The sequence below is a fragment of the Pseudophryne corroboree genome, chromosome 8 (assembly GCF_028390025.1).
Source record: "Pseudophryne corroboree isolate aPseCor3 chromosome 8, aPseCor3.hap2, whole genome shotgun sequence".
In the NCBI taxonomy this organism is placed as follows: domain Eukaryota; kingdom Metazoa; phylum Chordata; class Amphibia; order Anura; family Myobatrachidae; genus Pseudophryne; species Pseudophryne corroboree.
This window is the reverse complement of record NC_086451.1, coordinates 365,969,259-365,984,955: the sequence shown is the minus strand read 5'-3', so window position 1 is coordinate 365,984,955 and position 15,697 is coordinate 365,969,259.

The window sequence follows — 15,697 nt, the reverse complement described above, 5'->3', positions numbered from 1 at the left end:
GTCGCAAGGCGAATTTAGCAGAGTTACACACGCTAAGCCGCCGCCTACTGGGAGTGAATCTTAGCTTCTTAAAATTGCGACCGATGTATTCGCAATATTGCGATTACTAACTACTTAGCAGTTTCAGAGTAGCTTCAGACTTACTCTGCCTGTGCGATCATTTCAGTGCTTGTCGTCCCTGGTTGACGTCACAAACACACCCAGCGTTCGCCCAGGCACTCCCACCGTTTCCCCGGCCACTCCTGCGTTTTTTCCGGAAACGGTAGCGTTTTCAGCCACACGCCCCTGAAACGCCGTGTTTCCGCCCAGTAACACCCATTTCCTGTCAATCACATTACGATCGCCGGAGCGATGAAAAAGCCGTGAGTAAAATTACTTTCTTCATAGTAAAGTTACTTGGCGCAGTCGCAGTGCGAACATTGCGCATGCGTACTAAGCGGATTTTCACTGCGATGCGATGAAAAATACCGAGCGAACAACTCGGAATGAGGGCCAATATCCAGGAACCTAGGTTGGCTGAAGAGAAACTCAATTAGCAATAGCTAACAAAATTACAAACCAGACATTTAGAAATCTGAGGTAATAACATTCATAGTCTAAACTCTTGGAGATATATATATATATGTATATATATATATATATATATATATATAATTCCTAGCAAATTGTAATAGCAGGAGTGTGTGTGTATATATATATATATATATATGTGTGTGTGTATAGATATATATGGATATATGTATATCTTGAGGATGGAAATAGATAATCATATCATGTGTGGGATCATATTGTTCAGAGTCACGTAAACATTAATCTGTTGGGAATAAGAATATTATCATATATTACAACATTAAATTATTAATAATACCAGATTTATGTATGATTAATGTAATGGGTTTAACTGGTCATGGGGCGGGATGCAAACAACAGAAATCACATCTCAAGTCTTAGCCATCGCCCACCTCTTGAGCTGACCAATGATCCCCGGTGCACAGGATATGTCCCACCCCCGAACCAATGGAAGAAGAGCACACAGTGTCTATTGTGTTATGTTTTGATCCACTGTATAAAAAGCCAGCTGCATGCCAGGTCACTATCACAGACTCTTAAGGTCATCTACCTTGATGACTGAGGACCAGACTGGGAAGCGCAGCCGAAACTAAAACGTATGTACCATTGACTGTAGCCATTTTTCTATTGTATTGTATTGTATTGTATCGTACTGTTTATATTGTAACCCCCTGCAAGTAAAGAACAGTTGGTGGGTTAGACCCCAACATAGTTTTGAATTTACAATTGGTGTTGTGTCCCATTTCCTTGCTAAGGTTTAAAGTGTATTTACAGCCACTCAGGCTGCTGCATTGTGCTAACAGCGTATAAGCTTGTGTACGCAAACTGTGTAGTCACTACGCCTTTTCGGCATACGTAAGCAGAGTGCGTACACTGTACGATTTTGTGTACGTAAGGTTTGTGAACAAAAAAAGGGTGAAAGGTTAATTACAGTGGCCACAGCGGCTCAATATTAAAGTGTATTAAGTGTGTTTAAAGTATAGCTTTTAGTCCTGTAAGTAAACCGACGTTTACAGGGTGTAGCTGGTGCTGCAGAGGAAGTTGACGATGAGTATTCTGAAGGAGATGTGGTTTGTTTGAATAAGGCACCAGTGTAGACAGTTGTTAGCCATGGGATGAAAAAGCCCATTGTCATGCAGGGGCAAAATACCAAAAAGCCACCTTTTTGGTGTGGAATTATTTCTCCACAAATCGGTACAACAGGTGTCAAGCCATCTGTTGCCTTTGTCAATCCATAATAAGTAGGGGTAAGGATATTAACCACCTAGGAACATCCTCCCTTATACGTCACCTGCAGCGCATTCATCATAAGTCATTGTCAAGTTCAGAAACTTTGGGTAATAGCGTAAGCAGTCCACTGACACCTAAATTATGTGGTTTATTTGTCTGAATATTATTTCTCTGTGAGGATGTAAACACTGAAGGGGGGGGGGATCTGAGGATGAGAATGACATCTTGCCACTGTAGAGCCAGTTTGTGCAAGGAGAGATTAATTGCTTCTTTTTTGGAGGGGGTCCTAACAAACCAATCATTTCAGCAACATTTGTGTGGCAGACCCTGTCGATGAAATTATTGGTTTGTTAAAGTGTGCATGTCCTGTTTATACAACATAAGGGTGAGTGGGAGGGCACAAGAACAATTCCATCTTGCATGTCTTTTCTTTGCCACATCATTCCATGGGTGCTGCCCTATATGGGGTGCTGCACCTCTGCCCTGTCAGTTCAGGGGTGCTGTCCCACTGCCGTTTAAGTCCAGGGGTGCTGTTGCCTGTCTACTGTGCTGTGTAATTCTCCAGGGGTGCTGCCTATGCTGTATAAGTCCAGGGGTGCTGCTGTACTTGATCCTAGGTTTAAATGAAAGCCTAGAGCAAATATTAAACAAGCTTCAACATCACAAACAGATTTGTGAAAACTAGCCGCAAAGCTGTAAATGGAAATTGCCGAAGTGTTCTTTTTAATAAAGTGGGGAGACACCACATTTATGGCCAAAGTCAGTGTGACTCAGAAGAGACTGAATCATAATCCAGCCCAACTGCTGGAGAGTTAAACGTGATGTTTTCTGCCGGAGCATTAGAGAGAGGTTCTTCTCAATTATTTCATGTTAGGGTCTCACTCAAATGAATGGCTCCAATTAGTCAACCTTAATTTTGATTTATTATTGATGTTCCACATTTTGGGATTATTTATTTAGAAGATGCGCACTTGTTGTACAGAGATCTTCTTTTCTTAAGGGCTGCGTAAGGTTAACGTAAGACCTCGTGGTGTTAGAAGAACAGAGTTTCAGTGATCTTGCTTTGCATTAGCTTTCCATTGCACTGCAGCACTAGATGTGCCAGCATCTCCTGTGAGACACAAACAGTTACTGAATAAGCCCCAGTATGGAGTCTCATGGTGTCTTACAGTCAGGAAGATGTCTGGCTTGCCAGGCTAAGGCATGCTGTGGGCACGGAGGTTAGCATTGCTTCCTCCCACAGTCCTACTTATAGTATGAAATGAGTTTGGACTGTAGAGTGGTTAGCTCCATTAGGGCAGGGGCTCAATAACAAATAAAATTACTGCACAGTCGTGCTTAGTACTTAATATGAATAAAATAAACAAGACACACAGGTATGCTCACATGCGTGTAACTAGCACAGACACATGCGTGTAACTGGGAGCTGTGAAAAACAAAAATAAGACATCTGCCACAAAATATGTAAATAAAAATGCAATAAAAAAATGGAAAATAAAAGAAACCCATGAGATTTTCACAAAATAAGTCTCCAGACTCCGTGGAGGGGAAAATATACAATCTTGATCCTGTGGTATACACCAGTTTATTTGCATCCAAGCACTAAATCCTAGATTATCTTTATCCCTGAAAAAAGAAAAGAAGAAGGCTTTGGCCCCTAGTTTTTCAGTTTGTCAAGTAATGTGGTAATTAATAATTAAATTTCTCTAGGATCCATAAGGGATATTGGGGACACATTAGTACGATGGGTATAAACGGGTTCCAAATGAGCCAGTGCACTTTAAATTTCTTCAACTGTGTTTTCTGGCTCCTCCCCTCTATACCCCCTCCCACAGGCAGCTTAGAAAAATGTGCCCTCGGGAGAGGATGCATACTCTGCAAGCTCCAGAGTTTTTTTCAGTTTTATTTCAAAACTTTTACTATTTTCTGTATGCTGTTTAGGCAACAGCATACCTACGCCGTGGGAGTTAGGGGAAAGATGGTCACCAGCCTCGCAAGGTGTCAGAGCCACTTCCCAGCTGCAGAGGTTGTTTGTTCAGCGGGGCACTGCGCCTTAGCTGTCGCAATCGCAGCACGCCACACATCCCTAACCTAAGCCTGAAGGTGACAACAGTGGTGAGTACAGACCTGGGGCCCCGCTAGGGGGGTCCCCCGGTTCATTGTGCGGCTAACATGTAGGGGATGCATACGGGACCCTCCTTGGGGGGACCTGCTATAGCCCCCTGTGTAAACTGGCTAGCGATGGCTTAACCTAACACTTGTGTGACGTTTTAAGCACTTTTGGGTGACTTTGCCAGTTTAAAGATATCAGTAGCTCCAGCGCCATTGTGGGGATGGGGGGGGAGGGGGATTGGGGGGGGCGGAGCTACCTCAGAGCGAGGTCAGCTGTATTTTGGCGCCTTCCTCAGCAGCAGCCTCACACATCTCCTCCAGACACTGGCATATGCTGGATCACTGGTAGAGGGTGTAACTCAGGGGGAGAGCCCTGCACATTCCTACATCACATTAAGGAAGATAGATATGTAAATACAGTGTTTCACTGTGATACAGCTAGCAGCCTCACTGAGGCTATATAGCTTGGGTTTGCTGGTACCTTCTCTCCATCTCTTCTCACATACAGTGAAGCAGGCTTGCATTATATTGTCTGTATATGTTGGTGTATTACTGTCATCATGGTAAAACACAAGTTATGCAGTGTTTGTAACACCAGGTACTCCCCACTTTCTTCTGGCTCCATTTCTTGTGAACAATGTAGTCAGTCCTCACAAAACATTGAGGAGACTGTGGGGGAGGGTCAAGAGCCTTCCTGGCTCGGTACCATCAAAACTATGATGTCTGATATGTCATCTCAGCTCACTGCAAATGCCCATAAAATGCAAGAACTGCAGCAGGCTGTTGCAAATTTAGCTGCTAGGGCTGATGTTCCCCATCCCCCTCTCTCTGCTGCAGGTCCACAAAAACGTGCATTACCTGCATTACTATCAGACTCTGATGAGGATATACAGAAGGATGGGGATGATGTGGACCCCATAAGTGTGGACTCCACTCCTACACAGGGTATTGAACCCCTCATTTGGCTATACGGGATGTGTTAAAACTCCCTCTAGAGGACACTGCAGCACAGCAGTCGTTTTTCCTCACAAAAAACAAACTGAGTGTCACCTTCCCTGATTCTGAAGAATTAGATGACTTATTTAAGTTAGCCTGGAAAAATCCAGATAAGAAATATCAGGTGTCAGAACGGTTTTTGCATACTTTCCCTTTTGCCCTGAAGGCAGAAAATTATGGGAAGAATCCCCGGCTGTAGACGTCTCTGTCTCTCGCCTCCCTAGGAAGGCAGTACTCCCTGCTCCGGGCTCCTTTACCATGGACCCCGGGGATAGGAAAATTGAGACCACTCTGAAATATATCTACACAGCTGCAGATATATCTCAAAGACCTGTTGTAGCAGGTTGCTGGATTACACATGCTATTCATACGTGGGCTACTCAAATTGAGGACGGCCTCTCTGGGGATATGACCCTGGTTACTACAGTAACTCCCCTAAAACACTTTCAGGACGCGGCACACATTCTCTGTGACAAGCACAAAGAGATTGGCAATATTAATGCTAGGACTACTACTAGGGCAGTATCAGCCACGCAGGGCCTTGTGGGTGCGTCAGTGGATTGCAGATGCATAATCCAAGTGCAATGTGGAATCCCTTCCCTTTACAGCGGAATGGCTCATCGGGGGCAAATTGGACTCGTGGATCTCTAAGGTTACTGCTGGAAAATCCACATTTATTCCCTCAGGGGCCCCGCCAGCTAGACGTACCTACCCGGGACTGTCTACTCAGTCCTTTCGGTCCACCAGATTTTGATCTAGGGCCACAGGGCCTCTAATGCAGCTAGAGGCAGCAGACGTAAGCCTAAGAAACCAGCCATTGCCGGCTCTCAGGAACAGAGCACCAGTTCAGCTTCCACTAAAGCCTCAGCATGACGGTGCCTGCCCACCCCCAGGGGATCTCTAGGTGGAAGCTTGGTTGCGTCACTTCAGCCACATCTGGGAAAGTTCCTGCCAGGATGCCTGGGTAAGGGACCTCATCTTTCAAGGATACAAGCTGGCGTTCGACTGTGCTCCTCCCCAACGATTTTTCAAATCAAGCGTACCAGCTTTGGAGGATATGCATGTTACATTGCTGCTGGCCATCACCAAGCTGGTTCAGTCCCAGGTCATTGTTCCAGTACCACTGCAACAACAAGGACAGGGTTACTACTCCAATCTGTTCGTAGTGCCAAAACTGGACGGGTCAGTAAGACCCATTTTGAAACTGAAGTCCTTGAAGCCTTACCTAAAAGTTTTCAAGTTCAAGATGGAATCTTTGAGAGCAGTGATTGCAGGCCTGGAAGAACAGGAAATCCTTGTGTCCCTGGATATCAAGGACGCATATCTCCATATCCGGATTTGGCCTCCTCATCAGGCCTATCTGAAGTTAGCCTTGCTGAACGATCACTACCAGTTCCAGGTGTTACCTTCGGCCTGTCTACAGCTCCCAGGGTGTTCACGAAGGTGATGATGGAAATGATGTTCCAGCTCCGGGTCCAAGGGGACAACATCGTCCCTTACCTGCTGGACGATCTTCTGATAAAAGCAAGTTCCAGGAAACTTCTATTGCTTCATATAGATCGCACTATCCAACTTCTGTCAGGCCATGGGTGGAACCTCAATCTACAGAAGTCCCACCTGGAGCCATCTCAGCGGCTCATGTTTCTGGGAATGCTACTGGATACTGTAGCACAGAAAGTGTTCCTCCTAGAGGACAAAGCGAGAAAACTCCAGGTAATGGTTCTCATGGTTCTCCGACCTGCTCGAGTATCCATTCATCTTTGCATAAGATTGTTGGGGAAGATGGTAGCCTCATATGAGGCGATCCAGTATGGAAGGCTCCATGCCAGACCTTTTCAATTGGATAGCCTGAACAAGTGGTCCGGTTCACATCTTCAGATGCACCGGATGATACAACTGTCATCCCAGGCCAGGAATTCCCTCCTGTGGTGGCTACAGTCTTCCAATCTCCTGGAAGGTCGACGCTTCGGGATTCAGGATTGGATCCTCCTCATGACGGATGCAAGTCTGAGAGGATGGGGAGCTGTCACCCAAGGGGCGCAGTTCCAGGGCAGGTGGTCTCTACTTCCAATCAACATTCTGGAACTTCGGGCTATTTACAGTGCCCTGATTCAGGCCTCCCTTCTGCTCAAGGATCATGCGATCCAGGTACAGTCGGATAATGCCACGGCTGTGTCGTACATCAATCGACAAGGTGGGACGAAAAGCAGGGCCTGCATGTGAGAGGTGTCAAGGATTCTCTGGGCAGAAAGAAATGCAAGAGCACTGTCCGCAATCTTCATTCCGGGTGTGGACAACTGGGCAGCGAACTTCCAGAGTCATCACGATCTCCACACAGGAGAGTGGGGACCACACCTTCAGGTGTTTCAACAGATCATTGACAGAGCGACATGATGGTATCTCACCTCAACAAGAAACTTCGCTGTTATTGCTCACGAACCAGAGACCCTCAGGCAAGCGCAGTGGATGCACTAACATTGCCTTGGCCTTACCGGCTTGTCTACCTATTTCCTCTGATTCCGTTGATCCCAAGGGTGCTCAAGAGGATCAGGCATCAAGGAGTGCAGACAATCCTGATTGCCCCGGATTGGCCCCTGAGAACTTTGTACGCGGATCTTCTGGGCATGTCCGAAAAAGACCCTTGGCCTCTGCCAATAAGAAGGGATCTTCTTCAGCAAGGACCGTTCATCTACCTCAGGGGTGGGGAACCTTTTTTCTACTAAGGGCCATATGGATATTTATAAAATCCTTCGGGGGCCATACAAAATTCTCAACTTAAAAATTACCCTGCCCTCCAGTAGGTCTGCCACTTAGCGGTACTGAGTGCGCGCGCCTCCTTCACGTTTCCGAACTAGGGGCCTTATTGTGTAAAAGTCCATACTTGGTCTTTTATGAGGACAGAGCGGAGCTCAGGACTAGCCAGCAGTTCCTGCCGAAGGTCATCTCTGCGTTCCACTTGAATCAACCTATTGTGATCTTGTTAAGTTCTGGCGCTTCTGCCCCTCCGGAGGCAATGGATTCTCTATGAGCCTTGAAGATCTATGTCAAGAGGATGGCTCGGATCAGAAATATGGATTCCTTGTTCGTGCTATTTGACGCACAGAAAAAGGGTTGCCCTGCTTCAAAGCAGTCCACTGCTTGTTGCCTTAGGCTCACTATTCAGCAAGCCTATGTGTCGGCAGCCTTACCTGTTCCACAGTCTCTGAAGGCCCACTCTACAAGATCAGTGGGGTCTTCCTGGGTGGCTGCCTGTGGAGTCTCGGCCCTGCAACTGTGCCGAGCAGCTACCTGGTCGGGGAAGAACACCTTTGTGAAGTTCTACAAGTTTGATACCCTGGCCAAAGAGGTTAACCAGTTTGGGCAGATGTCTCCGCCCATTCCCGCCCGTTCTGGATGCTTTGGGACATCCCCATTGTACTAATGTGTCTCCAATACCCCTTATGGATGCTAGAGAAAATAGGATTTTAATACCTACTGGTACATCCTTTTCTCGTAGTCCATAAGGGATATTGGGCACCTGCCTCTGTGTGGTGACTTTCTACAAGTTATCTTATATGGTTACTTGTTCAGCTGTTGCCGTTTGTTGACAGCCGTTGCTGGTCCATTTTTGTCATGTTGTGCTGGTGTATAAATCTCACCACTATTTGTTGTTAAGTTCCTTCTCTCAAGTATGTCCAGGTGAAAGCCTATGTGTTGTTCCTGATTGCATGTGCCTCTCTAATTTTTAATCACCTTCTTGACACTGTCCTCTTCCTCTTGCCTCTTCTCATAATGTGAAAAGTCATCAAATATGGAGGTGGTATGCTTGTAGCTAGCTATGATTCGGACACCTTGGCAAGCTTTTTCCAGGGGGACCACCTGTCGCTGAAATGATGGATTTATTAAACTGTGCATGTCATGTTTAAACAACATAAGGGTAGATGGGAGGGCCCAAGACAATTCCATCTTGCACCTCTTTTTTTTCATTGCATTATGTGCTTTTTGTGGCCTATTTTTTAAAACTGCCATCCTGTCTGCCACTGCAGTGCCACTGCTAGATGGGCCAGGTGTTAGTGCCGCCCACTTGTGTTGCTTAGCTTAGTCATACAGCTACCTCGGTGCACCCTTTTGGCCTAAAAACAATATTGTGAGGTGTGAGGTGTTCAGAATAGACTGGAAATGGGCAGAAAATAATGTTATTGAGGTTAATAATAGAGATGAGCGCCGGAAATTTTTCGGGTTTTGTGTTTTGGTTTTGGGTTCGGTTCCGCGGCCGTGTTTTGGGTTCGACCGCGTTTTGGCAAAACCTCACCGAATTTTTTTGTCGGATTCGGGTGTGTTTTGGATTCGGGTGTTTTTTTCAAAAAACCCTAAAAAACAGCTTAAATCATAGAATTTGGGGGTCATTTTGATCCCAAAGAATTATTAACCTCAAAAACCATAATTTCCACTCATTTTCAGTCTATTCTGAATACCTCACACCTCACAATATTATTTTTAGTCCTAAAATTTGCACCGAGGTCGCTGTGTGAGTAAGATAAGCGACCCTAGTGGCCGACACAAACACCGGGCCCATCTAGGAGTGGCACTGCAGTGTCACGCAGGATGTCCCTTCCAAAAAACCCTCCCCAAACAGCACATGACGCAAAGAAAAAAAGAGGCGCAATGAGGTAGCTGTGTGAGTAAGATAAGCGACCCTAGTGGCCGACACAAACACCGGGCCCATCTAGGAGTGGCACTGCAGTGTCACGCAGGATGTCCCTTCCAAAAAACCCTCCCCAAACAGCACATGACGCAAAGAAAAAAAGAGGCGCAATGAGGTAGCTGACTGTGTGAGTAAGATAAGCGACCCTAGTGGCCGACACAAACACCGGGCCCATCTAGGAGTGGCACTGCAGTGTCACGCAGGATGGCCCTTCCAAAAAACCCTCCCCAAACAGCACATGACGCAAAGAAAAAAAGAGGCGCAATGAGGTAGCTGACTGTGTGAGTAAGATAAGCGACCCTAGTGGCCGACACAAACACCGGGCCCATCTAGGAGTGGCACTGCAGTGTCACGCAGGATGGCCCTTCCAAAAAACCCTCCCCAAACAGCACATGACGCAAAGAAAAAAAGAGGCGCAATGAGGTAGCTGACTGTGTGAGTAAGATAAGCGACCCTAGTGGCCGACACAAACACCGGGCCCATCTAGGAGTGGCACTGCAGTGTCACGCAGGATGGCCCTTCCAAAAAACCCTCCCCAAACAGCACATGACGCAAAGAAAAATAAAAGAAAAAAGAGGTGCAAGATGGAATTGTCCTTGGGCCCTCCCACCCACCCTTATGTTGTATAAACAGGACATGCACACTTTAACCAACCCATCATTTCAGTGACAGGGTCTGCCACACGACTGTGACTGATATGACGGGTTGGTTTGGACCCCCCCCAAAAAAGAAGCAATTAATCTCTCCTTGCACAAACTGGCTCTACAGAGGCAAGATGTCCACCTCAACATCATCCTCCGATATATCACCGTGTACATCCCCCTCCTCACAGATTATCAATTCGTCCCCACTGGAATCCACCATCTCAGCTCCCTGTGTACTTTGTGGAGGCAATTGCTGCTGGTCAATGTCTCCGCGGAGGAATTGATTATAATTCATTTTAATGAACATCATCTTCTCCACATTTTCTGGATGTAACCTCGTACGCCGATTGCTGACAAGGTGAGCGGCGGCACTAAACACTCTTTCGGAGTACACACTTGTGGGAGGGCAATTAGGTAGAATAAAGCCAGTTTGTGCAAGGGCCTCCAAATTGCCTCTTTTTCCTGCCAGTATAAGTACGGACTGTGTGACGTGCCTACTTGGATGCGGTCACTCATATAATCCTCCACCATTCTTTCAATGTTGAGAGAATCATATGCAGTGACAGTAGACGACATGTCCGTAATCGTTGTCAGGTCCTTCAGTCCGGACCAGATGTCAGCATCAGCAGTCGCTCCAGACTGCCCTGCATCACCGCCAGCGGGTGGGCTCGGAATTTTGAGCCTTTTCCTCGCACCCCCAGTTGTGGGAGAATGTGAAGGAGGAGATGTTGACAGGTCGCGTTCCGCTTCACTTGACAATTTTGTCACCAGCAGGTCTTTGCACCCCAGCTGACTTGTGTCTGCCGGAAAGAGAGATCCAAGGTAGGTTTTAAATCTAGGATCGAGCACGGTGGCCAAAATGTAGTGCTCTGATTTCAACAGATTGACCACCCGTGAATCCTTGTTAAGCGAATTAAGGGCTGCATCCACAAGTCCCACATGCCTAGCGGAATCGCTCCCTTTTAGCTCCTTCTTCAATGCCTCCAGCTTCTTCTGCAAAAGCCTGATGAGGGGAATGACCTGACTCAGGCTGGCAGTGTCTGAACTGACTTCACGTGTGGCAAGTTCAAAGGGCATCAGAACCTTGTACAACGTTGAAATCATTCTCCACTGCACTTGAGACAGGTGCATTCCACCTCCTATATCGTGCTCAATTGTATAGGCTTGAATGGCCTTTTGCTGCTCCTCCAACCTCTGAAGCATATAGAGGGTTGAATTCCACCTCGTTACCACTTCTTGCTTCAGATGATGGCAGGGCAGGTTCAGTAGTTTTTGGTGGTGCTCCAGTCTTCTGTACGTGGTGCCTGTACGCCGAAAGTGTCCCGCAATTCTTCTGGCCACCGACAGCATCTCTTGCACGCCCCTGTCGTTTTTTAAAAAATTCTGCACCACCAAATTCAAGGTATGTGCAAAACATGGGACGTGCTGGAATTTGCCCATATTTAATGCACACACAATATTGCTGGCGTTGTCCGATGCCACAAATCCACAGGAGAGTCCAATTGGGGTAAGCCATTCTGCGATGATCTTCCTCAGTTGCCGTAAGAGGTTTTTAGCTGTGTGCGTATTCTGGAAAGCGGTGATACAAAGCGTAGCCTGCCTAGGAAAGAGTTGGCGTTTGCGAGATGCTGCTACTGGTGCCGCCGCTGCTGTTCTTGTGGCGGGAGTCCATACATCTACCCAGTGGGCTGTCACAGTCATATAGTCCTGACCCTGCCCTGCTCCACTTGTCCACATGTCCGTAGTTAAGTGGACATTGGGTACAACTGCATTTTTTAGGACACTGGTGAGTCTTTTTCTGACGTCCGTGTACATTCTCGGTATCGCTTGCCTACAGAAGTGGAACCCAGATGGTATTTGGTAACGGGGGCACACTGCCTCAATAAATTGTCTAGTTCCCTGTGAACTAACGGCGGACACCGGACGCACGTCTAACACCAACATAGTTGTCAAGGCCTCAGTTATCCGCTTTGCAGCAGGATGACTGCTGTGATATTTTATCTTCCTCGCAAAGGACTGTTGGACAGTCAATTGCTTACTGGAAGTAGTACAAGTGGGCTTATGACTTCCCCTCTGGGATGACCATCGACTCCCAGCAGCAACAACAGCAGCGCCAGCAGCAGTAGGCGTTACACGCAAGGATGCATCGGAGGAATCCCAGGCAGGAGAGGACTCGTCAGAATTGCCAGTGACATGGCCTGCAGGACTATTGGCATTCCTGGGGAAGGAGGAAATTGACACTGAGGGAGTTGGTGGGGTGGTTTGCGTGAGCTTGGTTACAAGAGGAAGGGATTTACTGGTCAGTGGACTGCTTCCGCTGTCGCCCAAAGTTTTTGAACTTGTCACTGACTTATTATGAATGCGCTGCAGGTGACGTATAAGGGAGGATGTTCCGAGGTGGTTAACGTCCTTACCCCTACTTATTACAGCTTGACAAAGGGAACACACGGCTTGACAAATGTTGTCCGCATTTCTGGTGAAATACTTCCACACCGAAGAGCTGATTTTTTTGGTATTTTCACCAGGCATGTCAACGGCCATATTCCTCCCACGGACAACAGGTGTCTCCCCGGGTGCCTGACTTAAACAAACCACCTCACCATCAGAATCCTCCTGGTCAATTTCCTCCCCAGCGCCAGCAACACCCATATCCTCCTCATCCTGGTGTACTTCAACACTGACATCTTCAATCTGACTATCAGGAACTGGACTGCGGGTGCTCCTTCCAGCACTTGCAGGGGGCGTGCAAATGGTGGAAGGCGCATGCTCTTCACATCCAGTGTTGGGAAGGTCAGGCATCGCAACCGACACAATTGGACTCTCCTTGTGGATTTGGGATTTCGAAGAACGCACAGTTCTTTGCGGTGCTTTTGCCAGCTTGAGTCTTTTCAGTTTTCTAGCGAGAGGCTGAGTGCTTCCATCCTCATGTGAAGCTGAACCACTAGCCATGAACATAGGCCAGGGCCTCAGCCGTTCCTTGCCACTCCGTGTGGTAAATGGCATATTGGCAAGTTTACGCTTCTCCTCCGACAATTTTATTTTAGGTTTTGGAGTACTTTTTTTACTGATATTTGGTGTTTTGGATTTGACATGCTCTGTACTATGACATTGGGCATCGGCCTTGGCAGACGACGTTGCTGGCATTTCATCGTCTCGGCCATGACTAGTGGCAGCAGCTTCAGCACGAGGTGGAAGTGGATCTTGATCTTTCCCTAATTTTGGAACCTCAACATTTTTGTTCTCCATATTTTAATAGGCACAACTAAAAGGCACCTCAGGTAAACAATGGAGATGGATGGATACTAGTATACAATTATGGATGGACTGCCGAGTGCCGACACAGAGGTAGCTACAGCCGTGGACTATTGTACTGTACTGTGTCTGCTGCTAATATAGACTGGATGATAATGAGATGTAGTATGTATGTATAAAGAAGAAAGAAAAAAAACCACGGGTAGGTGGTATACAATTATGGATGGACTGCCGAGTGCCGACACAGAGGTAGCTACAGCCGTGGACTACCGTACTGTACTGTGTCTGCTGCTAATATAGACTGGATGATAATGAGATGTAGTATGTATAAAGAAGAAAGAAAAAAAAACCACGGGTAGGTGGTATACAATTATGGACGGACTGCCGAGTGCCGACACAGAGGTAGCTACAGCCATGGACTACCGTACTGTACTGTGTCTGCTGCTAATATAGACTGGATGATAATGAGATGTAGTATGTATAAAGAAGAAAGAAAAAAAAAACCACGGGTAGGTGGTATACAATTATGGATGGACTGCCGAGTGCCGACACAGAGGTAGCTACAGCCGTGGACTACCGTACTGTACTGTGTCTGCTGCTAATATAGACTGGATGATAATGAGATGTAGTATGTATAAAGAAGAAAGAAAAAAAAACCACGGGTAGGTGGTATACAATTATGGATGGACTGCCGAGTGCCGACACAGAGGTAGCTAAAGCAGTGGACTACCGTACTGTGTCTGCTGCTAATATAGACTGGATGATAATGAGATGTAGTATGTATAAAGAAGAAAGAAAAAAAAACCACGGGTAGGTGGTATACAATTATGGACGGACTGCCGAGTGCCGACACAGAGGTAGCTACAGCCGTGGACTACCGTACTGTACTGTGTCTGCTGCTAATATAGACTGGATGATAATGAGATGTAGTATGTATAAAGAAGAAAGAAAAAAAAAACACGGGTAGGTGGTATACAATTATGGATGGACTGCCGAGTGCCGACACAGAGGTAGCTACAGCCATGGACTACCGTACTGTACTGTGTCTGCTGCTAATATAGACTGGATGATAATGAGATGTAGTATGTATAAAGAAGAAAGAAAAAAAAACCACGGGTAGGTGGTATACAATTATGGATGGACTGCCGAGTGCCGACACAGAGGTAGCTACAGCCGTGGACTACCGTACTGTGTCTGCTGCTAACATAGACTGGATGATAATGAGATGTAGTATGTATAAAGAAGAAAGAAAAAAAAAACCACGGGTAGGTGGTATACAATTATGGACGGACTGCCGAGTGCCGACACAGAGGTAGCTACAGCCGTGGACTACCGTACTGTACTGTGTCTGCTGCTAATATAGACTGGATGATAATGAGATGTAGTATGTATAAAGAAGAAAGAAAAAAAAACCACGGGTAGGTGGTATACAATTATGGATGGACTGCCGAGTGCCGACACAGAGGTAGCTACAGCCGTGGACTACCGTACTGTACTGTGTCTGCTGCTAATATAGACTGGATGATAATGAGATGTAGTATGTATAAAGAAGAAAGAAAAAAAAACCACGGGTAGGTGGTATACAATTATGGATGGACTGCCGAGTGCCGACACAGAGGTAGCTACAGCCGTGGACTACCGTACTGTGTCTGCTGCTAATATAGACTGGTTGATAATGAGATGTAGTATGTATAAAGAAGAAAAAAAAAACACGGGTAGGTGGTATACAATTATGGACGGACTGCCGAGTGCCGACACAGAGGTAGCTACAGCCGTGGACTACCGTACTGTACTGTGTCTGCTGCTAATATAGACTGGATGATAATGAGATGTAGTATGTATAAAGAAGAAAGAAAAAAAAAACCACGGGTAGGTGGTATACAATTATGGATGGACTGCCGAGTGCCGACACAGAGGTAGCTACAGCCGTGAACTACCGTACTGTGTCTGCTGCGACTGGATGATAAATAATGATATAAAAAATATATATATATCACTACTGCAGCCGGACAGGTATATATTATATAATGACGGACCTGCTGGACACTGTCTGTCAGCAGAATGAGTTTTTTATTTTATAGAATAAAAAAACACCACACAAGTCACACGACGTGTGTTTAACTTTTACAGGCAGACATTCACAATACAATATAGTATACTATATACTGGTGGTCAGGTCACTGGTCAGTCACACTGGCAGTGGCACTCC